A 27,240-nucleotide genomic window follows, 5' to 3' on the forward strand; every position below is an offset into this window, starting at 1 on the left:
GTGAATTCCAGATCATAACAACTCGCTACAATGACTTCTCCTCATCTACTCTCCGTTTAATTAAAATCTGTGTCATCTGGCACTGATCGTTCTCCCAATAGAAATAGTTTCTCCTTATTTATCGAAACTCCTCATAATATGAACACTTTGATGATATCTCCCCTTAATTTGCACTGTTTTTCACAATGTGATCATAATGCTTCAGGTGACAGTCAATCTCCAACCTAATCAGGAGAAAATCAGATACCCATGCTTGCTACCTGATACGTTGGAATCCAGGAAGGCAACATTTACTGAGGTAGTACCATGAGCGAATCTTCTTTTTTAATAAAGAGCACAATTCAAAAAAGTAAGCCACATTGCTTGGTCTGAACACAAGGGTCGGCACGGTCTCCACGCGTCTCCGGCCGACAGAACAAAGAACAATACAGCACAGGAACAGGCCCTTCGGTCCTCCAAGCCTGCGCCGCTCATGTGCCCAACTAGACCATTCGTTTGTATCCCTCTATTCCCAGTCTGTTCATGTGGCTATCTAGATAAGTCTTAAACGATCCCAGCGTGTCCGCCTCAATCACTTTGCTTGGCAGTGCATTCCAGGCCCCCACCACCCTCTGTGTAAAATACGTCCCCCTGATATCTGTGTTGAACCTTGCCCCCCTCACCTTGAACCCGTGACCCCTGGTGTTCGTCACCGCCGACCTGGGAAAAAGCTTCCCACTGTTCACCCTATCTATGCCCTTCATAATTTTATACACCTCTATTAGGTCGCCCCTCATCCTCCGTCTTTCCAGGGAGAACAACCCCAATTTACCCAATCTCTCCTCATAGCTAAGACCAGGCAACATCCTGGTAAACCTTTTCTGTACTCTCTCCAAAGCCTCCACGTCCTTCTGGTAGTGTGGCAACCAGAACTGGACGCAGTATTCCAAATGTGGCCTAGCCAACATTCTACACAGCTGCAACATCATATGCCAACTTTTATATTCTATGCCCCGTCCAATAAAGGCAAGCATGCCATATGCCTTCTTGACCACCCTCTCCACCTGTGCTCCCACCTTTAAGGATCTGTGGACTTGTACACTCAGGTCCCTCTGTGTGTCTATACTCCTGATGGTTCTGCCATTTATTGTATAGCTCCCCCTTACATTAGATCTACCGAAATGCATCACTTCGCATTTATCTGGATTAAATTCCATCTGCCATTTCTCCGCCCAATGTTCCAGCCTATCTATATCCTGCTGCATTCTCTACAATGTTCATCACTATCCGCAACTCCAGCAATCTTTGTGTCGTTCGCAAACTTACTGACCAGCTACATCTTCCTCCAAATCATTTATATATATCACAAACAGCAGAGGTCCCAGTACAGAGCACTGCGGAACACCACTAGTCTGTATTATTGTGTAAATTGAGTTTGTGTCTTTATATGCCCTGTTTGTGAACAGAATTCCCACTCACCTGAAGAAGGAGCTTAAGGATCCGAAAGCTTGTGGCTTTTGCTACCAAATAAACCTGTTGGGACTTTAACCTGGTGTTGTTAAACTTCTTACCATGAACACCACTAGTCACAGACCTCCAACCGGAAAAAGACCCATCCACTGTTACCCTCTGTCTTCTATGGCTAAATATTACCTTTTATTACGGCGCAGAGTCGCTGAGCAGAAACTGATAGCCAAGTTCCGCACACACGAGGACGGCCTCAACCAGGATATTGGGTTCACGTCACACTATCTGTAACCCCCACAATTGCCTGGACCTGCAGAGTTTCACTGGCTGTCTTGTCTGGAGACAATACACATCTTTTTAGCCTGTCTTGATGCTCTCTCCACTCACATTGTTTTGTTTCTTAAAGACTTGAATAGCTGTAAGTATTCGCATTCCAACCATTATTCATGTAAATTGAGTCTGTGTCTTTATATGCCCTGTTTGTGAACAGAATTCCCACTCACCTGAAGAAGGGGCTTGGAGCTCCGAAAGCTTGTGTGGCTTTTGCTACCAAATAAACCTGTTGGACTTTAACCTGGTGTTGTTAAACTTCTTACTGTGTTCTATGGCTAAGCCAGTTCTCCACTCATCTAGCTAGCTCACCTTTTATCCCATGAGACTTAACCTTTTGCACCAGCCTGCCATGAGGGACCTTGTCAAACGCTTTACTAAAATCCATATAGACGGCATCCACGACCCTTCCCTCGTCAATCGTTTTTGTCACCTCCTCAAAAAACTCAACCAAATTTGTGAGGCATGACCTCCCTCATACAAAACCATGCTGTCTATCGCTAATGAGATTATTCAGCTCGAAATGCGCCTACATCCTATCTCTAAGAATCTTCTCCAACAATTTCCCTACCACAGAAATCAAGCTCAGCGGCCTATGATTACCCGGGTTATCCTTGCTACCCTTCTTAAATAACGGGACCACATTTGCTATCCAGATTTCCGGAAATCAACGCGAGCTGATTAAAATATTTAAAGCAGCATTTACATATCATTAGCAGGCCCGGGACTGAAGTTTCCAGGCCCACTAGCCTCGTTCTGGCCCCACGCCAGGAGTGTATCACTCCAGCAGGGTTTACAATAGCTCCCCACTAACAGGGAGCTGGTGGACCAACCCCGCTGGAGTGATGGGGAGCCATGGAGGCTCCCCAGGAGGTTGGGGGTAAGGGGAGAGGTATCCCCTGGGCATTGCCAGCCTGGCAGTGCGAGCTTAGTCCTGGCACTGCCCAAGGCGCAAACTGACAATGCCCAGGGGTACCTTGGTACTGCCCACTGGACATTAGGCAGTGCCAATGGGGTGGGGGTGGGGGTCCCACTGCCACTGTGCATCAGGATCTGTGGCAGAGGGAGGGTGGACAGCGATCAGGGTTGGATTGCGACTGGGAGGCTGGCAGTGCCAGTTACTGTGCATGCGCTGATCTCCGCTATGGCAGATCGGTGCATGAGCAGTGGCTCCGCCCCAGCTTTTCATAGGGCACTCTGTGATGCACAAGCGTGAATCACGGAGTGTAGGAGATTCATTTTGAAAGTCCCACTGAAAAAAAATGCAGGATTTACTCCAGTTTTTATGCAAATTTGGCAGTTAGAATTTGTTTGGGAGAATTCCCCCCAAGGAATGAGTAATTGGGTACAATGTGAAATGTATCATGTTTAAATGAGTCAATTGCAACATCAAAACAATGTGTGGACAGAGGGAACCAGGCCTCATTTTTAACAAATTTTAATGTTGCCTGAGGTGACACTGGGCTGACAAATCTCTCTCTCCCCTTCACGGTGCTCTCATATGTTTTTATTCTACTTGTTTCCTTAGGCTGATGCAAGATAGTGGAGACAGATGGGTCCACAATCTGTAAACGTTCCTACTGTCTGTGAATCAGACCGAAAATACTCTCAGCTCCAATCACCACGCTTTCAGAAACACCACTAACAGGTGCTGTCATTATCTCTGTGATATTTTCATTGACATTGCAATTAATTAAGTTATTCAGAATTACGTGACATATGTGGATAAGCTGTTCAAAACTGATGGAAGGAAAACAGTTAGGAGCAGCAGAGAGCTGCAGTTATGAGCTTGGTGATCCTTAGACTGTATCAGCGCCAGATACTAAACTTGCACATCCTACCCCAGTAGAACCACTCAAGCCAAAGGTTAACATCTGTGGTATCTACAACTTAACAATCTGTAATCCACAATCATACCCAAACTAGGCAAGTAACCAACCTTCACACAGTCAATTCAATAATCCAATTAACTTCTCATTTCATACATGTATTAAGAACATAAGAACATAAGAAATAGGAGCAGGAGTAGGCCATCTGGCCCTTCGAGCCTGCCCCGCCATTCAACAAGATCATGGCTGATCTGAAGCAAATCAGTTCCACTTACCCGCCTGCTCCCCATATCCCCTAATTCCCTTATCGATCAGTATTGTTTTACTATATGTATATATTCATACATTGTTGAGTAAATGCAAACATAAAACCCCACCAGAGACATATGTGAGAGTTTTACACGTGATAATCATGAATGGCAGATGGGACTGGAAGCATCCTCATTTCCCAGCTCTGCCCGAGGTCCTGGAAAGAACACCACGTTACACTGGCTGGATAATTAAGTGCCAGCCAGCATGAAATGGGTCTGGAAAGGGTCTGTGAGGCAGGTGGGAGTGTAGCGGGTGCTGGGCTCAATGGTGATCAATGGAACATTTAAAGGCGGCTGTCCAAGACCACTGAAGACTTCCAAGGAGACAGAGGGAGGGACTGCATCATAGCATCAGCACCTGCCAACACTCCAGGTGGGCAACGAGACACCCATTTCTCAGATGACTGCCTCCGTGCTCTTGTGGAAGCAGTGACTGCCGGAGGGGCAGTAAAATAAAGGAGATAGTCATCGACTTCAGAAAGCATAGTGGAGGCCATGTCCCTGTCTACATCAACGGGAATGAAGTGGAAATGGTCGAGAGATTCAAGTTTCTAGGTGTCCAGATCACCAACAACCTGTCCTGGTCCCTCTACGCCACTGCTATAGTTAAGAAAGCCACCAAAGCCTCTATTTTCTCAGGAGGCTAAGAAAATTCGACATGTCCGCTATGACTCCCACCAATTTTTACAGATGCACCATAGAAAGCATCCTTTCCTGATGTATCACAGCTTGGTATGGCTCCTGCTCTGACCAAGACCACAACAAACTCCAAAGGGTTGTGAACATAGCCCAGTCCATCATGCAAACCAGCCTCCCAGCCATTGACTCCGTTTACACTTCCTGCTGCTTCGGAAAAGCAGCCAGCATAATCAAGGGCCCCACACACCCTGGACATTCTCTCATCCACCTTCTTCCGTCAGGAAAAAAATACAAAAGTCTGAGATCACGTACCAACCGACTCAAGAACAGCTTCCTCCTGTTACAATCAGACTTTTGAATGGACCTAGCTTATATTCAGCTGATCTTTCTCCACACCCTAGCTATGACTGTAACATTATATTCTGCATGCACTTTCTTTCCTTCTCCCCTATGTACTCTATGAACAGTATACTGTATAGTGCGCAATAAACAATGCTTTTCACTGTATGCCAATATATGTGACAATAAATCAAACCAAAGTCTTGAAGATTTTGATGGTGTGAGCCAGCTCCTCTGTCACAATCTTCCTTTCTCATGTCTGTATGCAATAATGCCAGCAACAATGAACCCAGGCTCTATCTTCCTGATGGCCTGCTCTCTGCAGTATCGCTGAGAAACGGGCAAGAATCAGGACTCATCTTTTTTTTTATCATGTTAAAGATATAATTTTTTGCTTTTTATTTGTAACAATCTTTAACTCCTTTTGGAGATTCACTATTATATACATTCAAAGGCTCAAATCATAGAAACCCTACAGTGCAGAAGGAGGCCATTCGGCCCATCGAGTCTGCACCGACCACAATCCCACCCAGGCCCTACCCCCACATATTTTACCCGCTAATCCCTCGAACCTATGCATCCCAGGACTCTAAGGGGCAATTTTTTAAACCTGGCCAATCAACCTAATCCGCACATCTTTGGACTGTGGGAGGAAACCGGAGCACCCGGAGGGGAAACCCATGGCTTAAATCATGGCTTATGCATTACAATTTCTAGTGTACAATAAACCTACTGATCTTGAGCCTGCCATGTTATTAGCTCCTTCTTAAACACATCTTTCTGCTAATGACTCAACGATTTTGGGTTCACAGCCCTGGTTCTTGTGTTGGCAACTACTTGCAAGGTGGGTATAAAAGTATTTTTCCTGACCCCGTTCATGAGCAACTGCTACGAGACTGCTTTGGCCAGGTGCCTGGATGTGCTGCTTTCAGCCGAGGTGCTGGCATCCTCATACACAACACTGTAATACTACAGTCATTGGAATATAAGAACATAAGAACATAAGAAATAGGAGCAGGAGTAGGCCATCTAGCCCCTCAAGCCTGCCCCGCCATTCAATAAGATCATGGCTGATCTGACGTGGATCAGTACCACTTACCCGCCTGATCCCCATAACCCTTAATTCCCTTACCGATCAGGAATCCATCCATCCGCGCTTTAAACATATTCAGCGAGGTAGCCTCCACCACCTCAGTGGGCAGAGAATTCCAGAGATTCACCACCCTCTGGGAGAAGAAGTTCCTCCTCAACTCTGTCTTAAACCGACCCCCCTTTATTTTGAGGCTGTGTCCTCTAGTTTTAACTTCCTTACTAAGTGGAAAGAATCTCTCCGCCTCCACCCTATCCAGCCCCCGCATTATCTTATAAGTCTCCATAAGATCCCCCCTCATCCTTCTAAACTCCAACGAGTACAAACCCAATCTCCTCAGCCTCTCCTCATAATCCAAACCCCTCATCTCCGGTATCAACCTGGTGAACCTTCTCTGCACTCCCTCCAATGCCAATATATCCTTCCTCATATAAGGGGACCAATACTGCACACAGTATTCCAGCTGCGGCCTCACCAATGCCCTGTACAGGTGCATCAAGACATCCCTGCTTTTATATTCTATCCCCTTCACAATATAGGCCAACATCCCATTTGCCTTCTTGATCACCTGTTGTACCTGCAGACTGGGCTTTTGCGTCTCATGCACAAGGACCCCCAGGTCCCTTTGCACGGTAGCATGTTTTAATTTGTTTCCATTGAGATAGTAATCCCATTTGTTATTATTTCCTCCAAAGTGTATAACCTCGCATTTCTCAACGTTATACTCCATTTGCCATATCCTCGCCCACTCACTCAGCCTGTCCAAATCTCTCTGCAGATCTTCTCCGTCCTCCACACGATTCACTTTTCCACTTATCTTTGTGTCGTCTGCAAACTTCGTTACCCTACACTCCGTCCCCTCCTCCAGATCATCTATATAAATGGTAAATAGTTGCGGCCCGAGTACCGATCCCTGCGGCACGCCACTAGTTACCTTCCTCCAACCGGAAAAACACCCATTTATTCCGACTCTTTGCTTCCTGTCGGATAGCCAGTCCCCAATCCACTTTAACACACTACCCCCAACTCCGTGTGCCCTAATCTTCTTCAGTAGCCTTTTATGGGGCACCTTATCAAACGCCTTTTGGAAATCCAAAAACACCGCATCCACCGGTTCTCCTCCATCAACCGCCCTAGTCACATCTTCATAAAAATCCAACATGTTCGTCAAGCACGACTTTCCCCTCATGAATCCATGCTGCGTCTGATTGATCGAACCATTTCTATCCAGATGCCCTGCTATCTCCTCTTTAATAATGGATTCCAGCATTTTCCCTACTACAGACGTTAAGCTGACCGGCCTATAGTTACCCGCCTTTTGTCTCCTTCCTTTTTTAAACAGCGGCGTAACATTAGCCGTTTTCCAATCAACCGGCACTACCCCAGAATGCAACGAGTTTTGATAAATAATCACTAACGCATCCACTATTACCTCTGACATTTCTTTCAATACCCTGGGATGCATTCCATCCGGACCCGGGGACTTATCCACCTTCAGTCCCATTAGTCTACCCAGCACTGCCTCTCTGGTAACATTAATTGTATTAAGTATTTCTCCTGCTGCCAACCCTCTATCGTTAATATTTGGCAAACTATTTGTGTCCTCCACCGTGAAGACCGACACAAAAAACTTATTTAAAGACTCAGCCATATCCTCATTTCCCACTATTAACTCCCCCCTCTCGTCCTCCAAGGGTCCAACATTCACTCTAGCCACTCTATTCCTTTTTATATATTTATAAAAACTTTTACTATCATTTTTTATATTAATTGCTAGCCTAGCTTCATAGTCTATCCTTCCTTTCTTTATCGCTTTCTTAGTCTCTCTTTGTTGTTTCTTAAATTTTTCCCAATCACTTGTTTCTCCACTATTTTTGGCCACTCTGTACGCAGCTGTTTTTATTTTAATACTCTCCTTTATTTCCTTCGTTATCCACGGCTGGTTCTCCCTTTTCTTACAATCCTTGTTTTTTGCTGGAATATATTTTTGCTGAGAACTGAAAAGGATCTCCTTAAAAATCCTCCACTGTTCCTCAGCTATCCTACCTGCCAGCCTGCTCTCCCAGTCTACCTTAGCCAATTCATCCCTCATCCTATCATATTTCCCTCTGTTCAAACAGAGGACACTGGTTTGGGACCAAACTTTCTCCTCTTCCATCTGAATCAGAAATTCGACCATATTGTGGTCACTAGACCCAAGAGGGTCCTTCACAATAAGATCCTTAATTCTACCTACCTCGTTACACAATACCAGATCCAAAATAGCTCGTTCCCTCGTCGGTTCCGTAACATGCTGTTCAAGGAAACTATCCCGACAGCATTCTAAGAACTCTTCCTCCATTCCACCCTTACCGACTTGAGTCTGCCAGTCAATGTGCATGTTGAAGTCCCCCATGATTATTGCCGTTCCGTTTTTACACGCATCCCTTATCTGCTTGTTTATAGCCCTCCCTACCTCAACATTATTATTTGGGGGCCTATATACCACACCTACTAGTGTCTTTCTCCCTCTACTATTCCTCATCTCTACCCATAATGATTCCACGTTTTGTTCCTCAGAGCCTATGTCATCCCTCAGTACTACCCTGATATTATCTCTTATTAATAGCGCGACCCCACCACCTTTTCCTTCCTGTCTATTCTTCCTAAACGCCTGATACCCCTGGATATTCATCTCCCAGTCCTGGTCACCTTTCAGCCACGTTTCTGTAATGGCCACTAGATCGTACCCACTCGTGCTGATTTGCACCATCAACTCATTTACCTTGTTCCGAATGCTTCGTGCATTCAGGCAAAGTGTCCTTATTCCAGCTTTTATCTGGACCCGCTTTGATGAGTCGCGAACACCCTCTCCCTCTACTCCCTTATCTAAATTACCGCCTTCATTCACTTGCACCCTCTCCTCTACCATTAATTTTGTAATTCCCCTTACCCCTGCATCCTCCACCCCATCAATTAGTTCCTTGATCCTAGTCAACTCTTCTAGCTCCCCTCCCCCCAACCTATCTAGTTTAAATTCTCCCCAGTAACCTTAGCCAACCTACCGGCCAGGATATTGGTCCCCGTGTGATTCAAGTTCCACCCGTTTTTTGTATACAGATCACCCCTGCCCCTAAAGAGGTCCCAATGGTCCAGGAACCTGAATCCCTGCCCCCTGCACCAGTCCCTCAGCCACACATTCATCTTCCACCTCACTCCATTCCTGCCCTCACCTTCCCGTGGCACAGGCAGTAATCCTGAGATTACTACCTTTGCTTTCCTCTTTCTCAGCTGTCTCCCTAATTCCCTGTACTCCCTTTTCATGACCCCTTCTCCCTTCCTACCCACATCAGCGGTACCAATATGTACCGCTACCTCAGGCTCCTCGCCCTCCCACCTCAGGATTTCATATACATGAGAGTCAATGTTTAATCAGATTATACGTTGATTACGGCCTGAGGCTCATCTTCTGGGAACTGTCCAGCACCACTACTGCAACACACGTCAAAAGCTTGTCCAGGTGCCCAATTGCTCTGAACTGTTTTATCGCTCTGGGGAATTGCTATACGGCAAGCAAGAGTTAAACACAGGAGATTGATTAGTGACACTTTGCTTTGCATCTTATGAATGCACAACATTGCTTCACTTTGCTGATTCTCTGCAATATTGTTTAGAGACTGTTATATTTAAGGGCAAGATATAAAGACTAATAAAAACCATGAGGTCAGTGGAAGCATATTACTGAAACTGTTTTGTATCAAAGTCAGAACAACATTGGCTAGACAAGCTCCACCCACGTGGAGCTGATCCACTCTCATAAAAGGGGCATGCTCCAACATACATAACATTCCTCCCCTCTTACTTCAAAACCCCCCATATACGTTTACATTTCTAACACAATTCAGCTATATACTAAAAACATGAACAACTGTGAATGACAATATTAACATCCATTAAAAAATCTACATAGACATAATCAGTCTATCTGGAGGATGACAGTCCTAGATGACCGTCTCATTGCCTAGAGATCTTTATCAGGTGTTCTTCCAAGCATTTCTGGAAGCTCTCACTTCTTCTCATGCCTAGTTACTATCATCAGCAGCTTCTGCCAATGTTTCCTCTCTGGTCAGAAGTCCCTCAGTTTCAGCATTTGGTTCCTCAGACTCCTATTGCAACATTTCCAGATCGGGGAGGACTTCCCTGCTTTGGAAGCGGCCACCAGCTGATCCATGTGCCTCCTCCAGACCAGTTTGTCCTGTGTCTGTACAGTGTATGACACTGGCCCTGTCTGGGCAACCACAGTTACAGGAACCCATTTTTCCCCGATATGTAGTTCCTTGTCAACATAGCTTCTCCCTTCCTGAACTTAGCCATAGTCATAGAGTCATAGAGGTTTACAGCATGGAAACAGGCCCTTGCCCATGCCACCCTTTTTTTTAAAAAACCCTAAACTAATCCCAATTGCCCGCATTTGGCCCATATCCCTCTATACCCATTGTACCCATGTAACTATCTAAATGCTTTTTAAAAGATAAAATTGTACCCGCCTCTACTACTACCTCTGGCAGCTTGTTCCAGACACTCACCACCCTCTGTGTGAAAAAATTGCCCCTCTGGACACTTTTGTATCTCTCCCCTCTCGCCTTAAACCTATGCCCTCTAGTTTTAGACTCCCCTACCTTTCGGAAAAGATATTGACCATCTACTTTGTCTATGCCCCTCATTATTTTATAGACCTCTCTAAGATCACCCCTCAGCCTCCTACGCTCCAGAGAAAAAAGTCCCAGTCTATTCAGCCTCTCCTTATAACTCAATCCATCAAGTCCTGGTAGCATCCTAGTAAATTATTTCTGCACTCTTTCTAGTTTAATAATATCCTTTCTATAATAGGGTGACCAGAATTGCACACAGTATTCCAAGTGTGGCCTTACCAATGTCTTGTACAACTTCTGTATTCAATGTTCTTCACCACTCTGTCCACCTGTGACTCCACTTACAAGGGACTATGAACATGTACCCCTAGATGTCTTTGTTCTGTAACTCTCCCCAACGCCCTACTATTAACTGAGTAAGTCCCGCCCTAGTTCAATCTACCAAAATGCAGGCTGTGCTCCGGCAACCTTCTGAGGGTCTCTTCAGGTTCTTCAAATGCTCCTCTTCAGTGGAGCCCATCACCAAAATATCATCCAGGTAACATTGGACCCAGGTTACCCACTCAGAACTTGGTACATAACCCTCTGGAAAAGGGCTGGTGCTGTTGTGATGCCGAAGGGAAAATGTTTGTAACTTAAGAAACCTCGATGAGTTGTCAGGGATGGTTGGAACTTTTCCATCATCCCCATTTAGAGATAGACCTGAGACAAATGAATCTTTGAAAATTTATTCCCTCCTACAAATCCACTAAACAGATCCTCAACAAGAGCAAGTGGGTATTGATCTGCACACAGTGCTGGGTTGACGGTTCCCACAGATTCTCATCGGGCCGTCAGTCTTCAAAACTGGCACAATTGGGGTGGCCCATTCACTGGTCATGACTGCATCCAGCGTCCCCATGCTCGACAGCCGTTCTAATTTGGCCTTCACCTTTGCCGAATGGCGTACGGCACCAGACATGCCTCAGACTCCTTGGACGACCTTCTGACTTCAGTGGAATCTTTATCTTGACCCCTTTCATCTCACCCAGGATCTCCTTGAATACATCATTGCATCTCTCCAGGACACCCTGTAAACTTGTTCTTGAATCTGCCAGCCTATTTACCATACCCCACAAGTTTAATTTTAATTTCTGCAGTCTGGAACATCCATACAAGGCAGGGTAGTCACCCTTGACCACGTACAACAGTAGTTCTGCACACTGGTCCCTCAGGTGTACCTTTACCAGTACATATCCTCTCAGTGGCACCACTTGCCCCATATAAGTACTTAAGGTGATTTCTGAAGGCTTCAACAGCAGTGTTTTCAACTTGTCTGTATACCGAGTCCGGAATCAGTAATATCACTGCCCCAATAGCTACACAGTAAGAAGTTTAACAACACCAGGTTAAAGTCCAACAGGTTTATTTGGTAGCAAAAGCCACACAAGCTTTCGAAGCTCTAAGCCCCTTCTTCAGGTGAGTGGGAATTCTGTTCACAAACAGAGTTTATAAAGACACAGACTCAATTTACATGAATAATGGTTGGAATGCGAATACTTACAACTAATCAAGTCTTTAAGAAACAAAACAATGGGAGTGGAGAGAGCATCAAGACAGGCTAAAAAGATGTGTATTAGAACATAGAACATAGAACATTACAGCACAGAACAGGCCCTTTGGCCCACGATGTTGTGCCGACCTTCATCTGAAACCAAGATCAAGCTATCCCACTCCCTACCATCCTGGTGTGCTCCATGTGCCTATCCAATAACCGCTTAAATGTTCCTAAAGTGTCTGACTCCACTATCACTGCAGGCAGTCCATTCCACACCCCAACCACTCTCTGCGTGAAGAACCTACCTCTGATATCCTTCCTATATCTCCCACCATGAACCCTATAGTTATGCCCCCTTGTAATAGCTCCATCCACCCGAGGAAATAGTCTTTGAACGTTCACTCGATCTATCCCCTTCATCATTTTATAAACCTCTATTAAGTCTCCCCTCAATCTCCTCCGCTCCAGAGAGAACAGCCCCAGCTCCCTCAACCTTTCCTCATAAGACCTACCCTCCAAACCAGGCAGCATCCTGGTAAATCTCCTCTGCACTCTTTCCAGCGCTTCCACATCCTTCTTATAGTGAGGTGACCAGAACTGCACGCAATATTCCAAATGCGGTCTCACCAAGGTCCTGTACAGTTGCAACATAACCCCACGGCTCTTAAACTCCAACCCCCTGTTAATAAAAGCTAACACACTATATGCCTTCTTCACAGCTCTATCCACTTGAGTGGCAACCTTTAGAGATCTGTGGATATGGACCCCAAGATCTCTCTGTTCCTCCACAGTCTTCAGAACCCTACCTTTGACCCTGTAATCCACATTTAAATTAGTCCTACCAAAATGAATCACCTCACATTTATCAGGGTTAAACTCCATTTGCCATTTTTCAGCCCAGCTTTGCATCCTATCTATGTCTCTTTGCAGCCTACAACAGCCCTCCACCTCATCCACTACTCCACCAATCTTGGTGTCATCAGCAAATTTACTGATCCACCCTTCAGCCCCCTCCTCTAAGTCATTAATAAAAATCACAAAGAGCAGAGGACCAAGCACCGATCCCTGCGGCACTCCGCTAGCAACCTGCCTCCAGTCCGAAAATTTTCCATCCACCACCACCCTCTGTCTTCGATCAGATAGCCAGTTACCTATCCAATCGGCCAACTTTCCCTCTATCCCACACCTCCTTACTTTCATCATAAGCCGACCATGGGGGACCTTGTCTCCAGACAAGACAGCCAGTGAAACTCTGCAGGTCCACGCAACTGTGGGGGTTACAAATAGTGTGACATGAACCCAATATCCCGGTTGAGGCCGTCCGCGTGTGTGCGGAACTTGGCTATCAGTTTCTGCTCAGCAACTCTGCGCTGTCGTGTGTCGCGAAGGCCGCCTTGGAGAACGCTTACCCGAATATCAGAGGCCGAATGCCCGTGACCGCTGAAGTGCTCCCCAACAGGAAGAGAACAGTCTTGCCTGGTGATTGTCGAGCGGTGTTCATTCATCCGTTGTCGCAGCGTCTGCATAGTTTCCCCAATGTACCATGCCTCGGGACATCCTTTCTTGCAGCGTAGCAGGTAGACAACGTTGGCCGAGTTGCAAGAGTATGTACCGTGTACCTGGTGGATGGTGTTCTCACGTGAGATGATGGCATCTGTGTCGATGATCCGGCACGTCTTGCAGAGGTTGCTGTGGCAGGGTTGTGTGGTGTCTTGGTCACTGTTCTCCTGAAGGCTGGGTAGTTTGCTGCGGACAATGGTCTGTTTGAGGTTGTGCGGTTGTTTGAAGGCAAGAAGTGGGGGTGTGGGGATGGCCTTGGCGAGATGTTCGTCTTCATCAATGACATGTTGAAGGCTCCGGAGGAGATGCCGTAGCTTCTCCGCTCCATCCATTTTGATTACCTTCTCTTTTAGCTGGGGGAAGGACCAGAATCTATCAGCTTCTCCTGAACTGATAATATATTCAAGTGAAATTCTGTTGATTTGGATTCTTCTGCACCCTTTGGTGATTTGGCGGACTCCCTGTCCCTTTCTTGGCTGGCAGCATGTATCTTGTGCCTGGTCTTCAGGTTCCTCTCTCTCTGCCTTTCCTTTTCTTTTTTTAATTGTGCCCTACAATTTTGGGCAATATACCCACCCGTTTTACACCAGTGGCATTGGGCTGCGTGAGTCCAACATGTGGACTCTTTGTGACCGGACTTGCCACAGCAGTGGCATTCTATGGTTGACACCATGTTCTGTTGCATTTCAGCTACCTTGTGTACTGACACCCAACTGTGTTGCTTCAATTGCAGCCAGTTCCATGTAAGTAGCTATCTCAAAACCCACATTAAAATCTCGCCTTCTGTTTGTCAGCAGTTGTATTGTTCGGTTGTATTACTTCATTGTGAAGCCCAACACCAAACGGTTCCTCAAGGCATCCTCTAGGAAAATGCCAAATTCGCAGTGCTCAGCCTGTCGGGTGGCACAGTGGTTAGCACTGCTGCCTCACAGCGCCAGGTACCCGGTTCAATTCCGGCCTTGGGTCACTGTCTGTGTGGAGTTTGCACATTCTCCCCGTGTCTGCATAGGTTTCCTTTGGATACTCCTGTTTCCTCCCACACTCCAAAGATGTGCGGGTTAGGTTGATTGGCCATGCTAAATTGACCCTCGTGTCAGGGGATTAGCAAGGTAAATATGTGGGGTTACGGGAATAGGGCCTGGGTGGGATTGTGGTCGGTGCAGACTCGATGGGCCAAATGGCCTCCTTCTGCACTGTAGGGATTCTATGATTCTGTCTCTTCAACATTCCCACAAATTGCGCGATGGATTCACCTTCCAATTGCGTTCTCTTATAAAATCAGAAACATTCCGCTTTTATAAGTGACTTTGGGGCATAATGATTCCTTAGTACTTCGCACCACTCTGCTAGGGGTTCTCTGCGGGTTTCGCAGGTTTATGCGGCTTCTTAATATCGCAAATGTTTTACTCCTTAAAGCATAAGAAAACTGCTACTGCAAGCTCTTAATCTACCTTATTTGCCTTTAAATAAAAGAGTAGAAATGCTCCATGTATAGCATCCAGCTCCCCATATCTGTTGAAAGGCCCCATTGCCCTGAACTGGCCCGCCATTTACTGTTTCCGTTGGCAGGGGATTTTCCGGCCTTCACGTTCTGTAGACGCTTTTTAGCACACTTTGCACCGCTACCCCCTCGCCGTATGTGCTCCCCTACTCTTCTTGTCGGCTGTAGTCCAAGTCCCCTCACAATCGCTTCCCTTCCAACGGTCTCAGTGCTCCTAGTGGAGGAAACCCTCTCCTATACCTAGCTTTTGACTGTAGCCCGAGTCCCCTCGTGACCACTGCCTTCAGCCTTCCCGGCGAGTACCTCTTTTGCGGCATCAAATGTGGCCCGAGTCCACTCGCAACCACTTCTCGCGATGCCTGGGCTACGGGGAAAGGATGGTAAAGTGAAATGAACTGAGTTGCTCTTGTAGACAGCCGGCACAGGCACAACATGTTGAATGGCTTCCTTCTGTGCTGTAGCCTTTTTAATGGAGCAATGACTCCAACTCTTGAGAATATTGTTACAGCAGAGATCGGAGGAGTGTACTGTCTGTCTCCAGCTCCACTACTCCACAGGTCACAACATATATTTAAATGAATTTTCTAGCTAGCACTACAGCCAAATACGTGCTTTACCTATGAATCACAGAATGCCCAGGTTTCTTAAATAAACAATAAAATTATTAGTTTATTAGAAAATCAGACTTCTCAAATACACAGGCAGACTTTATTAACATAAAAGTGATAGTGAGCTACCTTCTTGAACCGCTGCAGTCCTTGAGGTGTAGGTACATCCACAGTGCTGTTTGGGAGGGAATTCCAGGATTTTGACCCAGTGACAGTGAAGGAACAGTGGCGATATATTTCCAAATCAGGATGGTGAGTGGCTTGGAGGGAAATCTCTATGTAGTTGGTGTTCCCAGGTATCTGCTGCTCTCGTCCTGCTGGATGGCAGTGGTCGTGGGTTTGGAAAGTACTGCCTGAGCAGCCTTGCTGAGTTCCTGCTGTGTAGTTGGTGCACATGGCTGCCACTGTGCCTCGGTGGTGGAGGAAGTGAATTTTTGTGGATGGGGTGCCAGTCAAGCAGGGCTGCTCTGTCCTGGATGGTGTCAAGCTTCTTGAGTGTTGTTAGAGCTGCACTTACGCAGACAAGTGGAGAGTATTCCATCGCTCTCCTGATTTGTGTCTTTTAAATGTTGGCAGGCTTTGGGGAGTCAGGAGGTGAGTTACAAGTCGGAGAATCCCCAGCCTCTGGCCTGCTCTTATAGCCACAGTATTCATATGGCTAATCCAGTTCAGCTTGTGGTAAATGATAGTGGGGGAATTCAGCGATGGTAATGCCATTGAATGTCAAGGGGCAATGGTTAGATCCTCTCTTGTTGGAGATGGTCATTTCCTGACACATGTTTGGTGCGACTGTTACTTGCCACTTGTCAGCCCAAACCTGGATATTTGCTGCATGTGACCTTTTTGTAAGCAGTCCACCAGGGTCAAGAGGTTTCCAGCTTCTTTAAAACTGCTTGATTACCTTTTTTTGTAAAACGCTATCTTTTCCAGGAACAGCACCAACCCGAGTCCTTGCATTAACCTTTTAAAGGATAGTCTCTTTTAAAAATCACAGATTCTTCCAAAATGTTCTTAGTCTTTGAAGGGGAGCAGTTTCTGTGCTTAAAGCATTGTGTCAACAAACAAAAACCAAGACCCGTAACCGACACTGACTGATCCCCAAACACAGACAAATCCCAATTTCCAGAACTCCTGGTACATACTGATACATTAACTCCATGCTGGTAGTTGATGAATTGCAGGAAAGAGCATTTGGTGAAAAACAGAGCACACCTGAGGAGAAGACAGTGCAAGTACAACTGGAGCAACTGTACCCAGCTACTTGTGTGTCCAGTACAAGATGCCCTTTAACTGCTGAGCCCTACTCGTCAAAACCATAGTCTGTACATATTGAGACTTAGTTGCTAAATGTTAGTTGTAAATGTTATGAAATAAAAAACACGAAAAATGCAGTCACGAAGTTGAAATGCTAGAGGTAAAATATACTGAAGACACATCAGGCCCTAAATCGCGGTAAAATCGGGCGTCGGGCCTTTACCGACACCCGATTCGGGCGCGGGTCCGGCCCGTGCCCGAATCGGGCGGCCCGACAATTTAAATGCATTTGCATGCATTTAAATCAACTTAATGAACCGCGTGCCCAACTCTACCACCAAATCCCCCTTTACCACTCCACGGCCCGATCCAGATCCGCGCTTTTAACGACCTGCTAAATAAAAGTCTGAGTCGGGTGCTCCAGCCTCTGAAGAGCGCGTTCAGTGTTTCCAACGACTCTCTGGCTCAGATCAGTGGCGGGGGGCGGGAGGTGGAGGCGCGTCAGAGCATTCTCTGGTTGGAGGGGGGAGGAGGGGAGTGAGGTCAGATCGTTGTCTGGTTGGGGGGCGGGGGGAGGAGAAGAGTGAGGTCAGATCGTTGTCTGGTTGGGTGGGGGAGGAGGGGAGTGAGGTCAGATCGTTGTCTGGTTGGGGGGGGAGGAGGGGAGTGAGGTCAGATCGTTGTCTGGTTGGGAGGGGGGGAGGAGGAGGAGGCGGGTTAGATGTATCTCGGGGAGGGGGGGGCAGATGGATCTCTGGAGGGGGGGCAGATGGATCTCTGGAGGGGGGGACAGATGGATCTCTGGTGGGGGGGGCAGATGGATCTCTGGTGGGGGGGGAAGGGTGGGCAGGGGTGGCGATCGGTCTGGGTAGTGGGGGGGGGGGGGGGGTTAATAAGGGGGACACACACATCACTGTCCCCCTTATCCACCACCCCCCGCTACCCAGACTGATCGCCACCCTTGCCCCCCTACCCCCCCAACAGAGATCCATCTGCGCCCCCCCCGAGATACACCCTCGCTGCTGCTTGTCGCTCCCGGGCCGCTTTCTCCGCTTTCTGCAGCTCGGGAGCGATCCGACACGGGCGCACTGCTTCAGATTTTTTTTCAAACTGCGCATGCGCAGTTCAGAGCTCCGATCGTTCCAGCAGCGCTAAGCCCCGCCCACTCCGCGGATCAGACTGGAGCCAGCAAAAAGCATATGGGCGCGCTGCAAAGAGGATTCCGGGCTCGGATCTGTATTACGCCTGGATCCGGCCCTGAGACTCCGAATGGTAAAATAGGGCCCATCATGTAGTGTTAGGATGAATAAAGGTTGAATTAACAGGTCATGGTCATTTGGGATGAGGCAGAATCAAATATCAGAGAAATAAGGCTACTGTATTGATGGTCATGATGCAGAGCTATGGCTATGACAAGGTGTTTGATGCTTCAAGACTTAATTCATCCAGCACTCTCCTACTCAGCTGCTACATTTCCAGCTTAAATAAATCTCCGTCCATTCAAACCTCTGCTGCATCATAACTCCCACCAAGTTGTGTGCACCCATCACCTCTGTGCTTGCTAACCTACATTGGCTCTCAGCCCAAAAGTGCCTCAGTTTTAAAATACTCATCTGTGCCTTTGAAATGCTCCATGGCCTCACCCCTCCCTACCTCTGTAATCTCCTTCAGTCCCTTTGAAATCTCTGCACTTGTCCAATTCTGTCATCTTATACATCCATAATCCTAAAGACTCCACCATTGATGGCTGTGCTTTGAGCTGCATTGGCCATAAGCTCAGGAATATCCTCTCTAAACCATTTAGCTTCTCTACCTTGGTCTCCTTTATGACATGACAATCATTAATTACAAATTGTGTAGATCTTCAAACTAGCCACATTGGAAAAAGTTCTCTGTTCTCAAGCTTTTGGATTTCTGCCTTGATATCCCTTTCTGGAGCTCAGTGTTAAAAGATCTTCTGATTTAATGTGCATGTTAAGCATCTGGTGATGTTTTATTATATTAAAGACATTATATAAATGCAATGTTATTTGTGTGCATTTGGCTAGGTTATGGCATAGATGTACAGATGACTTGTGCATTGTGCCAGGTGTGCCAGCAATTATTGGATTCTGTATTAGGAATCTGGGGAAGTGATTGGTTGTGTCTTTTGACCCTTGGATTGAATTATCTACCAGTGATTGCTGCTGTTGGTCATCTGCTGCTTGCTCAATGACAAGGTACCTTTGCAAGGCAACACTGTGTAAGATACAGGGAGCAGCATTGATTGTGGGCATCTTGGTTATCTACACTCCTACTGATCTGATCAATTCAGGCACCTGAGACTTCAAATAAGCTTATGGTCTGTTCCTGTGGGCACCTCATTATATAGATTTTTCAGTGTTGGTCCTGGGTATTACAATAGGGCATGTGGCCATGTCTATAATGGATAGTTATAGTCCCCAATCAGCCACACATTCTCAAGATGTTGGCCACACAATAAATTGGTGTAACAACCCTGGGGATTACCATTTACCAGAAAATTAACTGGACTAGCCATATGAATACTGTGGCTACAAGAGCAGATCAGAGGCTGGGAATCTTGCAGTCAGTAACTCACAATCTACAAGCCACAAACAGGAGTGTGATGGGATACTCTCCACTTGCCTGGATAAGTGCAGTCTCTACAACACTCAAGAAGCCTAACATCATCCAGGACAATGCTTCATTGGCAACCATCACACACACACTTACTTCTTCCACCACCAATGCACAGTGGCAGCAATGTGTACCATCTACAAGATGCACTACAGGAACTCACCAAGGTTCCTTAGGCAGCACCTTCCAAACCCAAGACCACTAACATCTAGAAGAAAAAGGGCAGCAGATACATAGGAACACCACCACCTGTAAGTTCCCCTCCAAGCTACTCACCATCCTGACTTGAAAATATATCACTGTCACTGGGTCAAAGTCCGAGAATTCCCTCCCTAGCACTATGGATGCACCTACACTCCATGGACTGCAGTGTTTCAAGAAGGCAGCTCACCACCTTTTCAAGGCAAATTAGGAATGCACATAAAATGCTGGCCCAGTTAGCCAAGCCCACATATCTTGAATAAATTTAAAAAAGGTTTTCTCCATGATGTCATCAATACCCAGTTATCTTTTGCTGAAGCAAACAATACGACCTGTACAGTGCTGGATCCATGTGAAATGAAAATAAATCCAAGATTTTATTCTTTTGCCAGGTTGAAAAATTGACTTTCTGCTGAACAAATAAAATGGCTGCCACAAATCACAAGGGCACAAGATTGGCCCTTTATTCTAGGAACTACCAGCAGAGTTACACATACAACATAATCCCTCTTTTAGCCTGTGGAATCACATTGTAATCAACAAAAGCAGAGGAAGTGCAGACGAGCTTGGTCCCCAACCTGAACAATCACAACGGAGAGAGATGGAAACTTGTTATGCCTGCAGAGCTGTTAACAGATTCATCTCACACCGGGGACTGTCCAGGCCCATTTCAAAAGACAACCATTGAGTGAAAAATGAAATCCTGACCAGAAGAACAGTAACTAATTGTTAAGCTGTAATTAACCATTAATGGACCATGTTACATGTCGCAAGCCACTGATCTTTTGGACATTTGTAACATTACTCCTTTGGCCTCAGATGCAAACTGCTGTTTAACATTAACTGGAAAGGAATCCAGCTGCCTGGCTGAGCAAGCAGTTCGTTACTATCTCTTAACTCCTTGATGACTATTTGGTTTAAAAAAAAATCTCTGATCAACACCTATCAAGCAGTCGAAGCATCAAAAGCCTATCGTTTTGCAGTGGTATTCAAAGATTTTTGTGTTGTTGTCTCCAACCATAAGCTCCGCCAAGAAGGAAACACCCTCTGGAATTTGATTTCTTGGACTCTGGAAATCACATGAACGAATATTTATGTTGTATTGCTCTCTTTTCCTTTACCCCCTCCTCAATGTATGTGTGTGGTTAGTGGAAATTTGTAAACTCTCCTCCCTTGGGTTTTGAATGTCAAATAAACTAACTTCCTGAGGCAATCATAACGTGAGTTTGCTGCAAGTTATTAGTAAAATTGAATCACATAAACTGAGGGTTTGGAAAAACACACCACCACGTACATTAAAGCTAATTCAAAACTCCTTTGTTTTAACAGACAGCTGGTGAGAGTAAAGAAATACAATTTGCCTGTCTCTCTTGTGCGTAAAATAAAATAATATAAAATATACAAAATTTCAAATCAGATTCAGTGACAATTTTAATTCAAATCAAGAGTAGATTAGTTACTTTAGTGAACGGCAGGACATTAAGGTTTGTAACGCTTTCATTGCTAAACATTCTTCACTCTATTTTAACCCGATGTCTCAATATCTGTACAAAGTTATATTTTTCAAGTAAATGCTTTGTGATAGCTTTGACAGAAGCTATTGTTCACAACTGTTTTATCAACCACTACATCCTCAATATATAATTGCAGCTCCTCTCTCCTGTTTTAAACCTTTCCTGCCACACTAATTCTGTTGTTCTATGGTATTAATCTCATCATTATTTCAAATGTAAACATATCATGATCATTTATGCTATGTCTGTCCCCATGTCTCCAAGTTACTGATCATTTCTGATTCGACACTAAACAGGAAATTTAATTTACCAGCTGCTCTGATGCTTGATACAGATGCCTTGTCAAAATGTTGGCCTGGACGACCACAATAACCACTGGAACAAGATCCAACTCCAAGATTCAAGATCCTATTAAAAAATAATGCATTCTGTGCCCGTTTTGAGCAAGAGGTCACCCCGGAAGAACTTGTATCTGAGGTCACCATTGCAGATGTCAGAGCAGCCTTTTCGAAGGTCAACCCACAGAAAGCGACTGGCCTGAATGGGGTAAACACAGTAAGAAGTTTAACAACACCAGGTTAAAGTCCAACAGGTTTATTTGGTAGCAAAAGCCACACAAGCTTTCGAGGCTCTAAGCCCCTTCTTCAGGTGAGTACCCAGATGAGAGTAAAATATATCTGGGTACCCAGATGATCACTCAGATTCTGCGTGGACCAGCTGGCGGGTCCACAGACGTCTTCAACCTCTCTTTACAACAATCTGATGTCTCTATCTGCTTCATGGCGACCATTCCGGTACCAAAGAAAAACCAAGCAGCGTGCCTTAATGACTATCATCCGGTGGCTCTGACATCCATCATTGTGAAGTGCTTCGAAAGGTTAGTCATGGCACAAATCAATTCCAGCCTCCCAGATTGCCTGGATCCACTACAGTTCGCCTACCACCGCAACAGATCCACAGCAGATGCCATCTCCCTAGCCCTGCACTCAACTCTGGAATATCTAGATAACAAGGACACCTATGTCAGACTCCTATTTATTGACAACAGCTCAGCCTTCAACACCATTATTCCTACGAACCTCATCTCCAAACTCCATGGCCTAGCCCTCGGCACCTCCCTTGCAACTGGAATTTGAACTTCCTAACCCACAGACCACAATCAGTAAGGATAGGCAACAACATCTCTTCCATGATCATCCTCAACACCAGTGCCCCACAAGGCTGTGCCCTCAGTTCCCTACTATACACCTTATACACCTATGACTGTGATCAAATTCTCCTCCAATTTGATTTTCAAGTTTGCTGATGACACCACCATAGTGGGTCGGATCTTAAACAATGACAAGATAGAGTACAGGAATGAGATAGAGAATCTGGTGAACTGGTGTGGCGACAATAATCTCTCCCTCAACGTCAACAAAATGAAGGAGATAGTTATCGACTTCAGGAAGCGTATTGGAGAACATGCCCCTCTTCACATTAACGGCGATGAAGTAGAAATGGTCGAGAGCTTCAAGTTTTAGGTGTCCAGATCACCAACAACCTGTCCTCATCCCCCCATGATAGCACTATAGTTAAGAAAGCTCACCAATGCCTCTACTTTCTCAGAAGACTAAGGAAATTTAGCATGTCCACTTACGACTCTCACTAACTTTTACAGATGCACCGTAGAAAGCATTTTTTCTGGTTGTATCACAGCTTGGTATGGCTCTTGCTCTGCCCAAGACTCCAAGAAGCTACAAAGGGTCGTGAATGATGCCGAGTCCATCACGCAAACCAGCCTCCCATCCATTGACTCTGTCTACATTTTCCACTGCCTCGGAAAAGCAGTCAGCATCATTACTGACCCCACACATCCCGGCATACTCTCTTCCACCTTCTTCCATCAGGAAAAAGATACAAAAGTCTGAGGTTACATACCAACTGACTCAAGAAAAGCTTCTTCCCTGCTGCCATCAGACTTTTGAATGGACCTATCATGCATTAAGTTGTTCTTTCTCTACACTCTAGCTATGACTGTAACACTACATTCTGCACTTTCTCGTTTCCTTCTCTACGAACAGTATGCTTTGTCTGTATAGCACTCAAGAAACAATACTTTTCACTCTATACTCATACATGTGGCAATAATAATAAATCAAATCAAATCAAATCTATTGCCTTCCAGTAAGGATTTATATGTTAAGTCAATTGGGTGCAATGATTCCTGGCCCCCTCATCATTCTGTAGCGCCTTTTTGGATTTCTGAAGGCGAACTGAAGGAGAACACTATGGGCCCGATTTTACCATTGCGTCGCGCCCGTTTTCAGGCACAAAAACGTGGTAAAGTCGGGTGTGAGGCCATTAACGCGATCTGCGCCCGCGTCCATTTAAATTGCATGCATTTAAATTGAATTAATGAACTGCCCGCTCAACTTTAATCAGCATGTCCCCCTTTACCACCGCGTTTGCCAATCCAGATCCGCGCCGTAATGGACCTGCTAAATAAAAGTCTGAATCGGGCGCTCCAGCTGCTGAAGAGCGCGTTCAGTGCTTCCAACGGCTCTCTGACTCAGATCAGTGGTGGGGGGAAGGAGGGAGGCGGGCCTGATCATTCTCTGGTTTGGGGGGGGTGGGGGAGGGGAGTGAGGCCAGAACGTTGTCTGGTTGCGGGGGGAGGGGGGGGGGGCGGGTGGGGAGGAGGAGGCGGGTCAGATGTATCTCTGGTGGGGGCGGGGGGGGCGAGGGCCGATAATTGTCTGGTGGTGGGGGGGGGGGGGGGGGGGGGGTGGGGGGCTGATCGTTGTCTGGTGGGGAGGGAGGAGGAGGAGGCAGGTCAGATGTTCCTCTGAGGGGGGTGGTGAGTGAGGCCAGACCATTCTCTGGGGAGGGGGTGATGAGTGAGGCCGGATCGTTGTCTGGGGGTGGGGGGGGGAGTGAGGCCAGATCGTTGTCTGGTGACGGCGGGGGGGGGGGGGGGGGGGGGGGAGGGGGAGGGAGGAGGGATGCGGGTAAGATGTATCTCTGGTGTTGGGGGGGGAGGCCCAATCGCTCACTGGTGGGAGGGGGGGGGGGGGCAGATGGATCTCTGGTGGGGGGGAGGCAGATGGATCTCTGGTGGGGGGGGTCAGATGGATCTCTGGTGGGGGCAAGGGATCCGCTGCCACTCTGCGGGTGATTGGTGGGGGGGGAAGGGGGCAGGGGTGGCGATCGGTCTGGGTAGCGGGGGGGTTGATAAGGGGGACAGCGATGTCTGTGGGTACTGGGGGGTGGATAAGGGGGACAGTGATGTGTGTGGGGGCCATCGCTCTCGCTTTTCACTCCCGAGCCGCTTTCTCCACTTTCTGCGGCCCAGGAGCGATCTGACACAGGCGCACCTTTTCAAATTTTTTCTAACTGCGCATGTGCTGTTCAGAGCTCCGATCATTTTGGCCACGCTAAGCCCCGCCCACAGCGCGAATGGGACTGCCGATTTTTTTTTCAGGTTGAGTGCATATGGGGGTGCCTGAAAACAGATTTCCAAGTCAGATCTGCATTACGCCCAGATTCAGCACTTAGAATGAAAATGATAAAATCGGGCCCTTTGGCTCAATTTTCTAAATTTGACTCGGGTGGGAAAAGCGGTGTGTAAAACATTTTCGAACACTTGGAAGAAAACCAGGAGGTAAGTCCCACAACATCATGTTGGCAGATGTGGCCCCCACACACATCACTGTCCCCCTTATCCACCCCCCGCACTACTCACACACATCGCTGTCCCCCTTATCCACCCCCTGCACTACTCACACACATCGCTGTCCCCCTTATCCACCGCCCCCCCACTACCTACACACAGCACTGTCCCCCTTATCCACCCCCCCCACTACCCACACACATCACTGTCCCCCTTATCCACCCCCCCCATTACCCACACACATCACTGTCCCTCTTATCCATCCCCCCCCCACTACCCACGCACATCACTGTCCCCCTTATCCACCCCCCCACTACCCACACACATCACTGTCCCCCTTATCCACCCCCGCACTACTCACACACATCGCTGTCCCCCTTATCCACCCCCCGCACTACCCACACACATCACTGTCCCCCTTATCCACCCCCCCCCCCACTACCCACACACATCACTGTCCCTCTTATCCACCTCCCCCCCCCCCTACCCACAGACATCGCTGTCCCCCTTATCAAAATTAAACAGACACAGAAACACCCCTTTCCAGACACGGCACCACACTCCCCCCTCACCCAAACCTCCCCAGTGGGAGCCCAGCCCCCGGCATTGCCTGTGTATCACCCTCTACCCTGGGGGGCTTAACTTACTGTGCGCCCCCGGCATGTTGTGTTTTCTGAAGCTGCTGAGGGGGCGGAGAAGATATTCTAGCGTGGGGGGTTGTTCCAGCAGAGAGCCCCGCTAATCATATTTAAATTTACTATAATCTCGCTGGTGGAGATAGGGACAATCGGACAGGGAAATCTTGCTGGAATAAATCCTGTTTTGAGATTGCACTCGATTTTTCGCCCTTCTACCATTCCGACCTGCCGCAAACTCCCCCCAATAAAGCGCGTTACTGAGCTGGAAGCAGGAAAGTGTTGGGTTGCACTCATGGTCTGAGATCAATTAACTGATCTAATCTAGGGCATGAACAGGTATTGCTATATTCATATCTCCTGCACTAAGGAGGGGGATCTATCAGTTCCAATTCTGCAGGAAGTATAAGGCTCATTGGATATGGCCCCTGAGCAGGCATAGTCTTTCCGCCTTGGCTGAAAGCAACAATCCAAGCGCAAAATGAACCCAGAATTGATCTAGTTTTGAGAGGCATTTATCTCTTGTGCTTTTGCTCAAATTCATTTGTATATCACCGAACGTAAGATCTGCCATGAACCCGCGCAATGGGGCAGTGTATTACAATCTAATTTTGCAGTACTTTCTCTTTGCTTTAAAAATAGTCCATTACATAATTAAGAGTGCTAACCTGATACAGTTTGATTCATACCTGTTATTAGCTGTTTCCTCCCATTCCTCCTAATGCAGACAGCAGATCGGCGGTGATCAGGACAGGAGAGCAGCGGGAGGGATGAGGCAGAAGGTTGGGTGAGGAGGACACAGGAGATCAGAGTCAGGAAAGGGCACAGGAGATTGGAGTTGGGACGAGGACAGGAGATTTACAGAGGATGTTTGAAGAGGACAGCCAATTGTACAAGCCAAAGGATAGAGATTGGGCCAGAGTGATGTTGGAGGGGGAGGGAGGAGAGAAGGGAGATCATTGTGGGGGAGAGGACAGGAATTTGGGGAAGGGTGAAGAGTACAGGATATTGGAGAACAATTGAGTTCAAACAGAGGGGTTGACCAGACAGCAAAGTAAAAAGATGTGAAAATATAATGGCAAGTAAAATCAAGGAAAGTCCAAAAATATATACATAAAGCACAAGAAGATATCATGGAAAGAGTACCACAATCAGAGACCAAAAAGTAACCTGTGTGTGAAGGTGGAAGATGTGGGCACTCTTCTGACATGTCATCCTTTTTCCTGAACCGAGGATTCTTCCCCACTGTGATTGATATGGTGTTCAACCAGATCCGACCCATCTCCTGCACCTCTGCCCCCACCGCTTCCCCTCCCATGATAGAGACCGCTTGTCTTCACTTTTCACCCCACCAGTCTCCGCCATATCTAGCATGATACCACCATCAAATACATCTTCCCCTCAACCCTCCAGTCAGTATTTCGCAGGGACTGCTCCCTCTGTAACACCTTGGTCCACTCATCCATCATCCCCAACTCTTCATCCCCTTCCCACAACATCTTCCCATGCAATCATAAATGGTGCAA

At 46.8% G+C, this 27,240-nt stretch overlaps 1 protein-coding gene and 1 long non-coding RNA gene across 2 annotated transcripts in view; one reads left to right on the forward strand and one right to left on the reverse strand.

Annotated features, from left to right (window-relative positions):
• The window catches only part of LOC144491463 (uncharacterized), a 90,235-nt gene extending 69,216 nt beyond the window's left edge, over nucleotides 1-21,019 (forward strand). The window contains exons 3-4 of the long non-coding RNA XR_013497450.1: nucleotides 3,305-3,424; nucleotides 20,306-21,019. This is a non-coding gene — a long non-coding RNA (uncharacterized LOC144491463). The remainder of the gene's footprint in view (nucleotides 1-3,304; nucleotides 3,425-20,305) is intronic.
• cacna2d2a (calcium channel, voltage-dependent, alpha 2/delta subunit 2a) overlaps nucleotides 1-27,240 on the reverse strand; it is a 1,197,503-nt gene that overhangs the window by 716,730 nt on the left and 453,533 nt on the right. The window lies entirely within an intron of this gene.

Source organism: Mustelus asterias, chromosome 3 (assembly GCF_964213995.1).
Source record: "Mustelus asterias chromosome 3, sMusAst1.hap1.1, whole genome shotgun sequence".
Classification (NCBI taxonomy): Eukaryota; Metazoa; Chordata; class Chondrichthyes; order Carcharhiniformes; family Triakidae; genus Mustelus; species Mustelus asterias.